Genomic DNA, 16,899 nt, shown 5'->3' with positions numbered 1-16,899 from the left:
GGACATAACTTTTAGGGACCCACCATTGATTCTACTGCATGAGTCTTCAGATGGAATGTACTTTGAAGCACATGACATTGCTTAAAATGTTTTCTTGCCATCAAAGTTATTTGAGTTTAATAAACACTGCGGAATTTATGATCATTTATAGGAATACTGGAGATAAAGATATAACATGAACTGACTCTCTAATGAAGGAAATCCAAAATGTGGAACAGTCTTAGGACACCAGCTTTGGGGGGTTTTTTTGAGTGTAAATCAATCGCATTTGAAAAGGTGAAGGAGGATTGTTCTAGAGTAAAAGAGATTTAAGAACATAACCTTAACTAAGGACATAATTTGTGATCCTTATTTGGATTCTAGTGAGATCAAAGCAACTCTAAAAAGAGCTCTTTGAGTCAATTGGGAGAATCAGATTTTCGACTGAGTAGTAGATGATCTCAAGGCATTCGAATGAATTTGATTAGCTGTGGCAATGGCATTATAGTTGTGTCAGGCATGTTTTCCTTAGGTCCTGGCTGTGCCCCCTGCCCCCCACCCCGCCCACCCCAGCTCCATGTTCACTCCAGCTGTTGCTGTGGTGCCCAGGGTCCTGCAGGTGAAACCTGATGGCACCTTCCCTAGGCTGCACCACAGATCTCTCACTTTCTGCTCTGGGCTGTTTGGGGCTTCTCTGTTGCCTCCTGCAGGACACCAGTGGGAAACTTTCCACCTATTCTGTCTGCTTCTGAAGCATTCCATTGCAAACCTGGCAGTGTAAAAGTGTTAACACCCCCCCCCCATTGGGGCATCCCAGACCATGACATGGGAACCAGTGGACAAACATTCCCCATTTCAGTCACTTAATACACAAGTTGAATGAAATCCTGTAGTTCTTCAGAGGTTCCCAGGAATACATAGGAACTCATAGGTTCTCTATGTACTTTTAAATGTTAGAACAAAAAGTAAAACATTAACATTTTTGCAAGAGTTCTGAGACAGAAGAATGGAATGTTCTGAGAGCCTATGCAGAGAACTTGGCCTAGGCAGAGGATCAAAAAGACTTTTCTAATGAAGTGGCTTTTAAGCTGTGACTTAAAGGACAAAATGGATTTTTCAGACTCTTTGTCTCAAGGCACTTAACGTACCTGAGTGTACCTTCCCACAGTTTCAGGATGGCTTCTGGAATCTTACTTAGCACTTTGGATACAAAGCCTGCCACCCATGTCCTTCTAGGGCTGCATTCCTTTTTAGCACTTACTGCTTCCAAATGGCCCATTTTCCCCAGTGTTGAATCTCTGCTGTAGGTGGTAAATCATTTTGTGTGAAATATACTTTCACCTGTGGCCACCTACTGCATCTGTAAGTGACTCTTTGAGACATGATTGTTTCTTTTCTTTCTTGTGAATGGTAGAGAGGAAATGGGAGGGCTATTTCAGGGTGGTCCAACGTGGAATGAAGTGCCTGGTAAACCTGACTGAATAAACTGACTTCCTTGGCTATTTTTGTCATTGAAATGATTAGATCTATTTGATGCCCACAAATCAAGCCAGGTCCTCAGTGCTGTCATTTTGTACTTGTGAATGAAGCTGCGGGGAGAAACACTTCCCCTGTTAGAGCACATCCATCCCCTTTGCTCAACAGACAAAGGAGGATTTCAGTGCTATGTGTCTGAGTTAGGAGAATGCATTTTGCCTATAATTTCAATAAATAACAGACTAAGTCATTCTTTTTTAAATTTGCTTTGTGTTATACTGCCTTATTTACAGTAGGTTCTTCCATTGATACCGACATTTAATTCCCAAGGATTACTGATATGTAGCAATCCTAAGACATAATAGTATCAGGCACATTGAACTTGCTTTATGTGTCTCAATTATACCTTACCACAACCCTGTGATGTTTTCTCTATTCTTTTCCATTTTCATTAACTTTTTCCTTCAATTTTCCTTCCCTCACATCCTTCCTCCTGGTTGCCCCCTTCCTCCCTCTTCCTTTTCTTTGTGTCCATCCTTTAATTTTAAAAATAAAACTGCTAGTTAGTTTACAAGAAAAAAAATGAGTTCTGGGAAAGCAGAGAGTGGCAATCCAGGACAAGGAAGCTAGAGCAAAAATCATAAGCCAGTCCACAAAACAAAGAGAGGAACATTTTTATTTTATATAGGGTAAAGGAAAGGGGAGCTGGGAGACTTAAACAACAACAAAAACAACATTGGAGTAAACTGGGAGCTGGAAGTAGAGTGGCTTCTCATTGGCTGACCTGTGACTATCTCTCATTGGCCGGGCTGTTGCCAAGAACAGGGGAAAATCTTTCCCTTGCTGGGTAGTAAAATAGTACCTAAAGTAGTATCCTGAGCAAGGTCCATCTCTTCTGGTTTGATTTGCAATTGACTAGGAGTGGTGGGCATGAGAGCTCCCTTGCCAGCCTCCCTACTATATTTTAGTGAGGTTTTCCTTAATCCTCTGTCTCTTCCCTTCATTTCCCCCTCCTTGCTACCTTTTTTAATTGCAACAATTTTTTTTTCAGATTAGCTTACAAATTTGATGACTTGAATTCAAATCCCCATTCAACCACATCCTATCTGAGTGACTGCAGGTAAGTTACTTGAGCTCTAAGCCTAAATTTGCTCATTCATAAAATGAGCTTTGTAACAGTGCATTGTAGTAGTGAGGTAAGTGCTTGTTTGTTTACTGGGCTCAGTCGCTGGCAGATGTAAAGTAATCAAAATTGTTTTCTATTATTGTTATCACTGTTACTTATTACTCTCTTTAAATGTCGCAGTGACTATGGCCAATGTGATTGCCACATCCATGGTGTTTATAATGGAGCTATTGAGAAAAATGAAACATGAAGGTAGTAAATGGCAGAACCAGGGTTTTAACTGAGACTTGATTTTTTAAAAGATTTATTTATTTTTATTTGACAGAGAGTGAGTGGGGTGAGAATGGGGTATGGGGTGGGAGTCAGAGGGAGAGGAAGAAAGAAAATCTCAGGCAGACTGTCTGCTCAGTGAGGAGCCCAACTTGAGACTTGATCTCACAATGCTAAGATGATGACTTGAGTCACAATCAAGAGTTGGACACCAACCATTGAGCCACCCAGATGCCCCTAGACCTGATTGTTTTTAAGTGTCAAATGACAAAACTAAACTTAGCAATGAGTTTGATGTCTTTTATTCAAGGGAAAATAATCTGTGGATCGGGAAAATACACTGCTTCACAAGCAGTGGCACATTTTTCTGGAAGGGTTTAGGGCAAGAATGAGTTTGACACAGCAACATGGAAATAGGGCTTGGTTGGCTAGGAGATTGGAGATCTCCTTATAGAGCTAGCAGGTCTTACTTTTCCTTATAAAGCTAGTGGGTCCTGTTTTCTTGGGTAAGGTAAGCTAGCTAAAGCTAAGTTGGAGGTTTGTGTTTGGTGTGTTTTGAGCTTCCCTGACTGGAAGATATTTCTCCCAGGAGCTGGCTGCCTTTGGTTTGGATTTATGACATGGGCTGGACCACTGGGGTGGCCTCTGTTTTGTGGGTCCCAATATACAAATGAACTTGATCACAAGGTAAGAGCCTTTTTCATTACTTTGTTTAATGTTTTAGACCCAACTATCAAGATTTCTTTTGAAAGTAGTTTCAGAATTCCCAATAATTGTGTGTTGTCATAGCTATATTCCTAATTTATGACATAAGTAATGTTCCTGCCCTCCAAGAGTTGATTCTAATCAGTTATACTTTGATCATTGAATACAATTCTCTTAGCTACATGTCTCTTTTCTGGAAAGTCTAACTCAAAATAATGTTTTTCCAAGACCTTGAATATTTAATACAAAAATGTGCTGAGACAAATCCATAATTTCACATGGTTTCTACTCACCTGAGTGGGTAGGTGAATTCCTCATGCCTTTTACAGGAAAAGTGAATGAGACAATTAAGAATTGCAGAATGTCCCAATGATTTCATGAGTAATGGCAACTCATTACTCATGGATGAGTAAAGGATGATTCTGACCCAAATCTCCTTTGGCTCAATAACAGGTAGCATCTCTCCCTGTAGCATCTCTTCCTGATCTATGGATTGTGAGGATGTATGACGTATGGGTCTGTGAAACAATATAATATAATATAATATAATATAATATAATATAATATAATATTATATATATATATATATATATATATATATATATATATATATATCAGTTTCTGCCTCAATTCCTGGCACAGTGCTCCTAAAACCCTTGGAACTTCTTACTTCCATGTGGTAACTCTTGGTGGGCTCCTGGATAGTCTCAGGATAAGGGCAGGTATCAGAAAGAGTAAGCAATAGTTGGAAGCCTAGAAATTTCAGCCCACCTCCCATCTTTTGGGAAGGGAGAGTGACTGGAGATTGAGTGAACAGTTGATCAGGTCTACATGATAAATCCATCCATAAAAATCCCTATAGTACTGTGTTCGAAGAGTGTCCAGGTTGATGAAAATAACCACATGCTGTAGGGAGCCGCCCCCAACTCCATGGGGACAGAAGTTCCTATGTTAAAGACCCTTCTGGACCTCACTTTATGATTCTCTTCATCTGACTATTCGTCTATATCCTTTATCATATCCTTTATTGCATAATAAGTTGATAAAAGTAAGTAAATATTTCCTTCAGTTCTATGAGTTGTTTTAGCAAATAATCAAACCCAGGAAGGGGTTCATGGGAACCTCTGATTTATAGCTGGCTGGTCAGAAGTACAGGTGACAACCTGGGATTTATGATTGGCATCTGAGGTGGGGGGCAGGGCCAGTGTTGTAGGTCTAAGCCCTTAACCAGTGGGGTCTGTACTCTGCTTATTGTCAGAATTGAATTGAATTGAGTTGTAGGACATACCGAGCTGGTGTCACAAATAATTGCTTGGTGTTGGGAAAACCTCCACACATCTGATGTCAGACGTATAGTGAGTGTGAGTAGAAGAAAAGCACCCAGACTGTTTTCCTACACAGGCTCCCATGGCCACGTCTACACTGTGTTCACACTGCACAAATAAAGATTCACACACATGAGTCACTACTCGCTTATACTTTTTATGCATTCATCTAATATAACACAGCAGTTAAGAATGAGGAACTTAGAGCTACCAATACCCATTCTTTATCTTTTACTAGCTGCGTGACCTTTCAAAGCTCATGTTTATCATCTGTAAAATTAACAATGGTAATGCCTTCACGGTGTGATTGTAAAGAATTAATGAGAAAATTCCCATAAAGTATTTTGTGCAGAGTTCGGTATATAGGAAAAAGTTGTCATTATTCATTTATTTGTTTAATATTTTTTTGAAAACCTAGTATGTACTGGATATAGTCCCAGTAGAGATGCAAAGGCAAGCTCTATTTAATTTACCCTCAAGGAGTTCACAGAAGATTATAAAAATATTTTTTACATAGCAAAGCAGAATTATGGTAAAAATGATTATTGCTCAAAATCTCCCCATCTATTGAGTTGTACTGATACATGTCAATTGTGTAGTTTGACAAGGCATTTAATTTGGTCTTCTGTAGAACTGTAACTGGTTGCAAATCTGACAGTTTCCTTTTACATTCCATTCCTGATGCTTCCATTCATCCTGAAAGATTATCTTTCAAGCAACACTGTGCAAATTGTATGTTAGAACATTATCAAATAACCTAATGCAATTAGAGCCAATCGTTGCTGATGTGATCAATTTCAAAACCTCTAGCCTTTGAATATAACACAGAATAATTTATGGTTAAACTCCACTGGATTTTTCAAATTAGATTCTGTGTTATTTTAGCTGAGTAGGAACTTACAGAGCCCCAAGGCGCTAGGAAAATGTAAGCAACTGAAAAAGAGAAAGAATGTAGACTGACAGCTTCACTAAAAAGTGATCTAATATGAAATTTCACGGAAACTGAGCAATCACAAAGTGTTATGATACCACATAATTTCAAATCAATACTGACCATAAACTGGGTTTGTTAATTACTACAATTTCTTTCTGCTGTGCAGAGATCAAACAGGGAAGAGAAAGAAGATGGTCATAAACTGAAGACTCAGAGGGGTGTATGCCAACTTTACTAAAAAAATATTTGCTGGCTTCAGGGAAAAGCAGTCCATACCCCAGGATTAACAGCATCTTTACTCATCAGCAATGTTAATATGAGAAGCCACACGGCTTTCATTTCTTTATTTGCACAAGAAAGAGTATTGGAAAATTATTCTGTACCTTGGATTTAAATATCAAAACCAAAATGGCTTGGCTAATCTGGGTTGGTGCCTCAGTTTCCTTTTAGTGAACACATAAATTTAAATGAAATACTTCATGATACATTTGGAGGTCCATTCATCTGGAAAGCCAAGTAATTCATAAATATGACCTGTGAAGATGGGGTTTAAAGAGCAGAAACCATATGATGCTGGAAATTTGCTATTTTCAGGGATAAACAATATGTGCATCTTTCCTGAGTGCTGGTTTGTTAAACCTCCTTCCTTCCTTCCTTCCTTCCTTCCTTCCTTCCTTCCTTCCTTCCTTCCTTCCTTCCTTCCTTCTTTCCTTCCTTCCATTATCTGGGTTACTCAAATCTCCACACCCTACCCCACCATTTTAAAAGAATTGATCCATCTTTATCTAATCTGAGTAGTCTAGCACCAACATACACCAACATTCCAGACTAATTTTGCAGCTATTCCTATTGAACTCATTCTTCTCTCTGGCTCTTTAGGACTGCTTGCTTTCCCCTGATCACATCTTACAGTGATCACGATTTGGCATTCTCTATTTACTTTCTGTTTTTGTTTTGTTTTGATATGTGATAAAGTCCTACTCACCCTCTAAGACCCATCTCTAGTATTTCCTCCTCTCTAAGGCCCTGGCTATATTCCACAGTTACATTTCCTGTTTATGTTATCCTACAGTTATTCGTTTGGTTCAGTTCTGCCCATAAGGACTGTGGACTTCACAAGGGACAGGACTGTATCTCATTCATTTTCATATCTCCAGAGCCCAGCACAGTCCAGGAACATAGTAGATACCTCATCAATGTTTGCTGTATGCAAGGCTTCTTTATATGGTGATTAGCACCCTACATGGAGATGTCTAGCTAAGAGGCAGTGCACTAAAATCCACCTTGAAATGGTGTGTACCCTGACATAAGCCTGTAACAGCCCTAAGGAGGAACATCTATTTTGTAATTTATTTACCAAGGAGGTCCCATTTTTGCAAGTTCCATAGGGGCATACTATGTGCTAATAGCAGACCTGGTTGGATAGATGGATAAACAAACAAGTAAATGAAATTTCCCATAATCTTCTAGAGCTATTTAAAAAGAAGAAGCAGAAGCAGAAAAAGAAGCCACCAAAGAAGCTTTTTCACTGGACTAAAACTATTTAGTCTGCTTATGAAAACTGATTAGATTGAATAGGTGATTGCTTATTTCTTTATTCTAGTCAATCTCTAACCAATTCTGTGAAAGATTAACCCTGATGTCTGTGTCTTAGGCTGATTACTCCACTGCCAATGGCATGTGAATGATGTTATTTTGAACACGAGTATTGTTTACAATGATTTTGTGTGCACTGTCCATCTCTCCCCTACAGATTGGTGGCAACTCTTGGACATTCTGCAAGAATGCTGAAACATGTCAACCAAGAGTGTGTCAACCATTGGGTGTCATCTAAGTATCTCCACTCTCAGTAAGAGAGGATGGCCCTTAGGTCTAGTTATGTAAGAGGTATTACAAAAAAAAAAATTCTAGGCAAATTATTGGCTGTTTAGTTGATTTAAAATAAGTACTTTAGAGTGGATTTGTTTCAGCATACTACTCATTTGTATATTGTAATACACCATTATATATTCTAAGTAGACCAGCAGGGAATGTTAGATATGAGTTCATTCTTTCATTCACTCATTCATTTACTAAAAAAATTTACATTTCTGCAATACTTTGTGTATAGTAGGTATTCAGTGAATATGACTTGAACTGAATTTATTCATGTATTCATTCTTGCATTGATATTTATGGGACAGTCACCTCAGGCCAGACGCTCTTAAGTCCTAGGGATATATTGGTGACCTATATATCCGGATAGAGACCAAATAGAGCAAAGACCAGATAGTCTTTGCTCTCATGGTGCTTAAAATAATTGATCTATTTATAGATTCGCTTCTGAATGATAGTTACCCCTGTTCTTAAATGTTCTAGTGAATGAGGCATTTTATGAATAGTTTTCAATCCTTGTTGCACTTTAGAACCACCTGAGATGCTAATGCCTGGTCCCTAACCCAGGCCAATTAAATCAAAATCAGTGAGGGTGGGGTCCAAGCATAGCTACTCTTCAAAGCATTCCAGGAGATTATGTCACAGAGCCAAAATTGAGAATGCTTAAGTGTCTCTCTACCTTTTGGTGTTATCACTGTTATGGATTAAACTGTGTCCCTTCTCCCTCAAAATTCATGTGTTTTAGTCCTAACCCCTAATTCCTTAGAATGTGATCTCATTGGGAAAGAGGATCTTTAAAGATGTAATCAGGTTAAAATGAGATAATTAGGATGGGCTCTAATTCAGTAAGTCCACTGTCCTTATAAAAAGGAGATATTTACAGACAGATACCCATATAGGGGAATACCAAGTGAAGGAAAGGCAGAGATTGGGGGTGATACTTTTTTAAGCCACAGAATGCCAAGGATGTCCAGCATTTTAGAGGCTAGAGGAGAGATATAACCGATTCTCCCTCAAAGCCTCAGAGGGAACTAATCCTGATGACCCCTTGACTTGGGCTTTTAGCCTCCAGAACTGTGAAATAATACATTTCTGTTGTTTAAACCCCCCAATCTACTGTATGTTGTGACAGTAGCCCTCACAAACAAATACAGTCATTTTGATAACTGGAATGTTTTCACAGAGCTAACTTAAAATTTTACAGTTGCCTTTTCCTTCCTATCCCCTCCTGAAAATGGGCCAGCTCTAGCTTCTGATCCCAGGCAAGATACATGTGTTGTATCTTCTCTTTCTATGGTAGGTAGGTAGGTTATCTTCCTTAAGAATCAAAGCGTTGAAATGTAAATGACTGACCTGTCTGGAGCCAGAACCCTGTAGCCTGACTCCATGATGAATAATCAATGTGCAATGATTCCACTTGCCAAGAAAAGCTCAGTGGATGGGAGCTGCTTCTGGCAGATCGATAAAGCACTTGAAGACACTTGTTTCAGCGGCTCTTTACATTCCGCATCATCATTTGATTTGCTCCGACAACATTCAAGTCTTGCCTCTTTAAGTTATTGTTTTAGCAAATTCAATTTACAATTACTTTCAATATAAAAAGCTTAAGAGATCCAGTTTAATGCCTTATTAGCTGTAAAATCAACCACTATTTCAACTGCATGGTATGAGGAGCAGTGAAAAGTCCTCTGTTGCCTAGCTAAGTTTCCTTCTGAATTTGTAACCATGACGGCATCTTCAATCGCAGAGCTGTCCTGTTAATGCCTGCTTTCAAAGCTCCAAATCACTGGACCCATATTCGAATTACACTTCCCTCCAGTATCAGGGATTCCTGGGGTAAAAACAAGTTAATTTGAAGATATTACTCCCAGCAGAGAATTTTTGCTCCTCCAGTATGGATCCATGCAACAGAAACCTTCCAGAGCTCATAATGATGCAGATTTTATTTTTAAATCAAGGGATGAAATGGCCATTGCAGCCTGCTGGCTTTACGGGAGCAGGGCAGAGAGAAGAGTTTATTGCCGCACCACTTGAATTATTTACAACAATGTGTTTTTGTGTTTAGGGATAACTAAATGTTAAAAGTGGAGTAAATCCTCTCTAATGGAAATATAACTGACCTTCTTACTATGATGCACAAGGTCCTTCAAGCTCTTTCAGGCACCTGCCCCTTGGCCCTCTTCTTCAGGAACCTATGCCTCGTTCATTGCCCTCCTGCCCCTGAGCTTGCATGGCAAGCTTACTTTGTCTGCCTGGCTTCTTTTCTTTTAACATTCAGCTTTCTGATGAAATGTCACCAAACCAGACAAATCTTCTCTACCCATCTTCTCCCAACTCTGCCCACTTAAGTCCCCCTTCATCCCTTTATCTTGCTCTGCTTTTATCACTGCCCTCACCTCTCTGCATGTGATATTATTATTTTTCACACTGTTTTTAATCTTCGGTCCTTCCCTTCTCTATCTTCAAACAGTAGAATGTAAATTCCATGCAAAGGGGACCATTTGATGCTTATCTCTGTTTTTCCAATGCCAGTGACACACAGTTGGCACTCAGTAGACCGTTCTTGATGAATAAATAGCTAATGCTGTGCTTTACTTATTGCTACATAACAAATTACCCCTAAACTAAGCAGCTGAAACCAAAACCTATGGATCCCCTGGGAGGTCAGGCAGTTCTGCTTTCTGGTTTGGGTGGATTTGGCAAGCACACCTGATGGGGCTTCTTGCCACATATTCTTTTATTTCATATTCTTTCGTTTCTTCAGGCAGGGTGGTCTCAGGGTTTTAAAGATTTTTACTTATTTATTTATTCATGAGAGACAGACAGAGAGGGGCAGAGACATAGGCAAAGGGAGAGCAGGCTCCCTGCAGGGAGCCCGATGTGGGATTCAATCAATCCCAGGACCCTGGGATCATGCACTGAGCCTAAGGCAGACGGTCAACCACTGAGCCACCCAGGCGTCCCAGTGGTCTCAGCATTTTATTTTATTTTTTTTAAGATTGATTTATTTATCTATTCATGAGAGACAGAGAGAGAGAGAGAGAGGCAGAGACACAGGAAGAGGAAGAAGCAGGCTCCACGCCGGAAGCCCAATGCGGGACTCGATCCCAGGACTCCAAGACTGCGCCCTGGGCCAAAGGCAGGCGCCAAACCGCTGAGCCACCCAGGGATGCCCGGTCTCAGCATTTTAAAAGGATGAGAACAGAAGCTTCTAAGTCTGTTAAGCTTTGACTATGGAACATGCACAAAGGGTGCAGAACACAACACACTTTTGCCAGATTCTGTTGGTTAAAGAAAGTTACAAGGCCAGACAAAATTTAAGTGAGTGTAGAGATAGGCTTGATAAGAAGAGTGACAATGGAGTGTGGGCATGGGCATAGGGAACATCATTCATTATGGGGTCATTATGACAATGAACTGCCCCAAACACCAAAGGATATTTTTGTGCAAATCCTCCATCTGACCTCTATGTGAGTACAAGTTTTAGGGATGTAGAATTCATGTCAAAGGCATTCTTACCTTAAACATTTTCATTTGACAGCCTCTCATAATACCCCACAAGCCACAGACACTGAATAAAAGCTTCACTGTTTTCACTGCTACAGCTGTATTTATGTTGCTGTATTTAGGATAAGTTTTACTTTTTACACTCATATCAGTCATTCTTCAAAGACCTCAGGTACATCATTTCAAGAAAATGAGAGTAGATTCTGGAATAAATTATATTGATTTTAATTTGGACATTTTTTAATTGCTTTGGCAATTGAAGAATTGATCTCAACAAGACAGAGCAAAAGTAGATTAGTTGTACTGAATTTATAGTGACCTTATTAAAAGACATAGCTGTCATGAGAAAAATAATTTTACTTCCTATTTCACTACAGATTATTTTTTCTTTCAAAGGTTTTGTGGCTTAATATAGTAAGTAAAAGAGATAGTGAATTTTATTTAGCATTGTGCCGAATGGCTTGAGGGCATTTAAAAAACACATTTCTTAGAATATTTCTCATTCAGATGATTGTGAAGCTTATTCTGATCAAGCAAGTTTGTGACATTATGTGATGATTTTTATGTTGACTAAGCAACATTCCAGCGGCCAACTAACATTGAAATTGACTTAGATCTTTATTTTCTGAAAGAAATGTTGAAATATAAGTCACTGCTCAAATTCTTAAAACAAAACATAACAAAACACTCAAGTGTGATTTAGAAAATTTCTTTAATACGTGGCGGTGGGGCGGGGTAGGTAAAAAAAAAGAAAAAGAAAGTTTCTATAATGCAGAAGGAAATAGAGAAGAAAATAAAAATCACCTGATCTCCTGAAATCTCATCTTGACTGTTTAAGATATAATATCCAATGTTTAATTAACTTTAGAATTTTCCATTTTTAATTCAGAAAAGAAATAGATTTTGATACATATTCTGAAAATTCCTTCACTATCCAACTACAGCCATCAAATAGACTTGGGTAATACAGAATCCCTTGTCATCTGAATTTGCTGTGTAAGCTCGCAGTAATCAAGAACCGATTTGAATAGTAAGCATACTTATATATAGGTTATTTTTCTCTGAAGAAATTGGTATCCTACTGATCCCATGGTCCGTGTTGCTTCCAAGCTACTTTTTTTCACTGAAGAATATATTGGGAAAGGAGGATTCCAACTGGGAGCATGATTTACCAATCTAAATCCCCCCCCCCCAAACACAGAACAATTATATAGCAAAACCAAAGCCCTTGGAGAATACTTAGCACAAAGCCATGCTACATGGTCTCTTTACAAACTTCACGTGCAATCCATAGAAGGAAATGTGTATATGCCAACAAGAACTATGTCATCATAAGTATTCTGTTCTGAGCATTATTAGGTGAGGTTGGGATTCAGGGAGTTCCTATAAATACTTCACAGAGCAGCAAAGAATATATTTAAAAATATCATATCACCTATTTAGGGGCAGCCTTTAGCCATAGCGTTGTCATTCTATATTGCCCACATTCTTTTAAGGTTTAGTTTACTAAACTAAAAAACAAACAAGCCCCACCCCCCCGCAAGATTTAGTAATTGTTGAGTAATCTGTCTTTTAACAAGAAAAGATTTATTTATTTATTTTACTGTGGGGGTGGGGGTTGCAAAGAGAGAGGGAAAAAATGTCAAGCAGACTCCCCACTGAGTACAGAGTAGGACATGGGGCTCCAAGATCATGAGCTGAGCTGAAACCAAGTGTCTGACATTCAACTAACTGAGCCACTCAGATGCCCTCCCTTCTGTTATTTCTTTATAATACAAATGATACATGCTAATTTCAGAAAAAAATTAAATACTTACTAGTAAAGGGATTAAGATTACCCATGCTTCCAGTTTTTGGCAAAAATTGTTATTTAATGTTTTGTTATATATTCCAGATCTTTTCTATGCAAGTAGATTATTTTTCCAAGCCACATAATGATTTATATATTGTTGGTAATCTGACTTTGTCTTTTAACAATTTTTTAAAAAGTAATTCTCTACAGTTTTATTTTAAATGGTTTTGTAGTATTTTATTATGTGGATGTGCCATAGGAAATTAACAGAATTAGCTATTCTGATTATCTTCATTTTTTTTTTTTACTTTCACAAAAACACATCTGCACATTTTTTTTTGCTAACTTGCCTAATTGCTTAAGTGAAAGTAATTCATAGACATGGGATTAATGGAAGAAAAATATATGCATTTTAATGTTTCTCAATCAAATTGCTAGTTGCCATTCAAATTGTCCCATTTTATACTTTATTTGAAGCATATAACAATGCTCTATTATCCACAAGTAATGGATTTTTGGTAAGTAATGGATTTTTCCCATTGTTATTTTAACATTCACTTATTATTAATAAGGCTGAGCATGTTTGCTATTTTATATTTATTGTCTACTAATAGACCAAAGGAAGAGTTAATAGTAAATTAAGAGTAGAGCACTTATTAAATTAGGATATGAAGCACTTATTGACTGGCCCTCAACTGATGATTTACTATATTAACAGAGGAATTTAAAAATAAACTTTAGCTTATCTACGTTGGAATAATGTGCAGCTTTGAAAAGAATACAATTGTCTCCTATGTATTAAACAGAAAAAAAATTGTAAGAGACATTGTTAAGTGATAAAAAGCATGTTGCAGAATAATCCATTCAGTAAAATTCCATTAATGTAAAAAAAAAATAAGGCAGAACTTAGTGTTTTTATAATTAAAATTTGTTTATTTAATGATTTAAAATAGAATATATTGTACATTTTATTTACTTATTTAAATTAAAAATGTCCAAAAGATTACCTGTGCTGAAACTCCCTTCTTCCTCTGTCTCAGCCCCTTGATTCCCCTCCCTGGGGATTGTCAAGTTTGTTTTTTCTTTTTAATCTTCTTAGATATGTTTCCCTGCATTTAAAAAAATAAAAATGAAAAAAAATGAATGCATGCAATACACAATGTTCTGTACTTACTTTATAACTTTGATAGTGTATTTGAGACCTGTGATGTATATATATGAAGAGTCCCTGTCTTGGCCTCAGAGATTTCTATTATATGAATGAATCATTTAGTAGTCTCCTAGTAATAGATACTAAGTTTTTTCCTAATCTTTTGCTAGTACTAAAAATGCTGTACATATACTGTATGTGTGTATATATATTTATATTTATATATATTATATACAATATATAAAGTAACATAATAAAGTAGTATACACCATATCATATAATATCATATATATTTTATATATTTAATTATAGAATTTCAAAATGGATTGAAATATCTGGAAGCTTTAAAAAAAATAAGGACTATTGCTGTGGAGAGAGTGTAGAGAAGGGAGTATGCCAGGGAGGATTTTACTGCTCATTTCTTTTTTTTTTTTTTTTATTGGTGTTCAATTTACTAACATACAGAATAACACCCAGTGCCCGTCACCCATTCACTCCCACCCCCCGCCCTCCTCCCCTTCTACCACCCCTAGTTCGTTTCCCAGAGTTAGCAGTCTTTACGTTCTGTCTCCCTTTCTGATATTTCCCACACATTTCTTCTCCCTTCCCTTATTTTCCCTTTCACTATTATTTATATTCCCCAAATGAATGAGAACATATAATGTTTGTCCTTCTCCGACTGACTTACTTCACTCAGCATAATACCCTCCAGTTCCATCCACGTTGAAGCAAATGGTGGGTATTTGTCATTTCTAATAGCTGAGTAATATTCCATTGTATACATAAACCACATCTTCTTTATCCATTCATCTTTCGTTGGACACCGAGGCTCCTTCCACAGTTTGGCTATCGTGGCCATTGCTGCTAGAAACATCGGGGTGCAGGTGTCCCGGCGTTTCATTGCATTTGTATCTTTGGGGTAAATCCCCAACAGTGCAATTGCTGGGTCGTAGGGCAGGTATATTTTTAACTGTTTGAGGAACCTCCACACAGTTTTCCAGAGGGGCTGCACCAGTTCACATTCCCACCAACAGTGTAAGAGGGTTCCCTTTTCTCCGCATCCTCTCCAACATTTGTTGTTTCCTGCCTTGTTAATTTTTCCCATTCTCACTGGTGTGAGGTGGTATCTCATTGTGGTTTTGATTTGTATTTCCCTGATGGCAAGTGATGCAGAGCATTTTCTCATGTGCATGTTGGCCATGTCTATGTCTTCTTCTGTGAGATTTCTGTTCATGTCTTTTGCCCATTTCATGATTGGATTGTTTGTTTCTTTGGTGTTGAGTTTAATAAGTTCTTTATAGATCTTGGAAACTAGCCCTTTATCTGATATGTCATTTGCAAATATCTTCTCCCATTCTGTAGGTTGTCTTTGAGTTTTGTTGACTGTATCCTTTGCTGTGCAAAAGCTTCTTATCTTGATGAAGTCCCAATAGTTCATTTTTGCTTTTGTTTCTTTTGCCTTCGTGGATGTATCTTGCAAGAAGTTACTATGGCCGAGTTCAAAAAGGGTGTTGCCTGTGTTCTTCTCTAGGATTTTGATGGAATCTTGTCTCACGTTTAGATCTTTCATCCATTTTGAGTTTATCTTTGTGTATGGTGAAAGAGAGTGGTCTAGTTTCATTCTTCTGCATGTGGATGTCCAATTTTCCCAGCACCATTTATTGAAGAGACTGTCTTTCTTCCAATGGATAGTCTTTCCTCCTTTATCGAATATTAGTTGCCCATAAAGTTCAGGGTCCACTTCTGGATTCTCTATTCTGTTCCACTGATCTATGTGTCTGTTTTTGTGCCAGTACCACACTGTCTTGATGACCACAGCTTTGTAGTACAACCTGAAATCTGGCATTGTGATGCCCCCAGATATGGTTTTCTTTTTTAAAATTCCCCTGGCTATTCGGGGTCTTTTCTGATTCCACACAAATCTTAAAATAATTTGTTCTAACTCTCTGAAGAAAGTCCATGGTATTTTGATAGGGATTGCATTAAACGTGTATATTGCCCTGGGTAACATTGACATTTTCACAATATTAATTCTGCCAATCCATGAGCATGGAATATTTTTCCATCTGTTTGTGTCTCTCTCAATTTCTTTCAGAAGTGTTCTATAGTTTTGAGGGTATAGATCCTTTACATCTTTGGTGAGGTTTATTCCTAGGTATCTTATGCTTTTGGGTGCAATTGTAAATGGGATTGACTCCTTAATTTCTCTTTCTTCAGTCTCATTGTTAGTGTATAGAAATGCCACTGACTTCTGGGCATTGATTTTGTATCCTGCCACGCTACCGAATTGCTGTATGAGTTCTAGCAATCTTGGGGTGGAGACTTTTGGGTTTTCTATGTAGAGTATCATGTCATCGGCGAAGAGGGAGAGTTTGACTTCTTCTTTGCCAATTTGAATGCCTTTAATGTCTTTTTGTTGTCTGATTGCTGAGGCTAGGACTTCCTGCTCATTTCATTCACTTTTCTGATTGCCTCATTTTTTTTTCTATTTTACTTCTTTGAATTTTAAGATAAATTTAAAAATCATTAGATTAAAGATGGTGATTTAGACTCAGGATCATGATTTGGATTTTAAAAAATTTTTATTTTGTTTTGTTGAGAGGGAGGGAGGAGGGGAGGGGTAGAGAATCTTTTATTTATTTATTTATTTTTTTAAGATTTTGTTTATTTGAGAGAGAGAGAGGGAATGAGTGGTTGTGGTGGGGGGAGTACAGAGGGAGAAGGAGATTCCCCACTGAGTAGAGAGCCTGAGACAGGGCT

At 37.9% G+C, this 16,899-nt stretch overlaps 1 long non-coding RNA gene across 2 annotated transcripts; it reads left to right on the top strand.

The window, feature by feature from the left end:
- The first annotated feature begins 2,295 nt into the window (after window positions 1-2,295).
- LOC112666043 (uncharacterized) lies at window positions 2,296-13,106 on the top strand. 2 transcript variants are annotated; one of them, XR_007404321.1, is made up of 4 exons: window positions 2,296-2,422; window positions 2,507-2,575; window positions 3,441-3,538; window positions 7,569-13,106. It is a non-coding gene; the product is annotated as an uncharacterized LOC112666043 (long non-coding RNA). The 2 variants fall into 2 exon arrangements; XR_007404320.1 differs by lacking the exon at window positions 7,569-13,106 and adding an exon at window positions 5,982-7,536 and having other exon boundaries at window positions 2,297-2,422.
- The last annotated feature ends 3,793 nt before the right edge of the window (window positions 13,107-16,899 follow it).

Source organism: Canis lupus, chromosome 20, assembly GCF_003254725.2.
Source record: "Canis lupus dingo isolate Sandy chromosome 20, ASM325472v2, whole genome shotgun sequence".
In the NCBI taxonomy this organism is placed as follows: Eukaryota; Metazoa; Chordata; class Mammalia; order Carnivora; family Canidae; genus Canis; species Canis lupus.
This window is presented reverse-complemented; position numbering and strand designations above follow the sequence as displayed.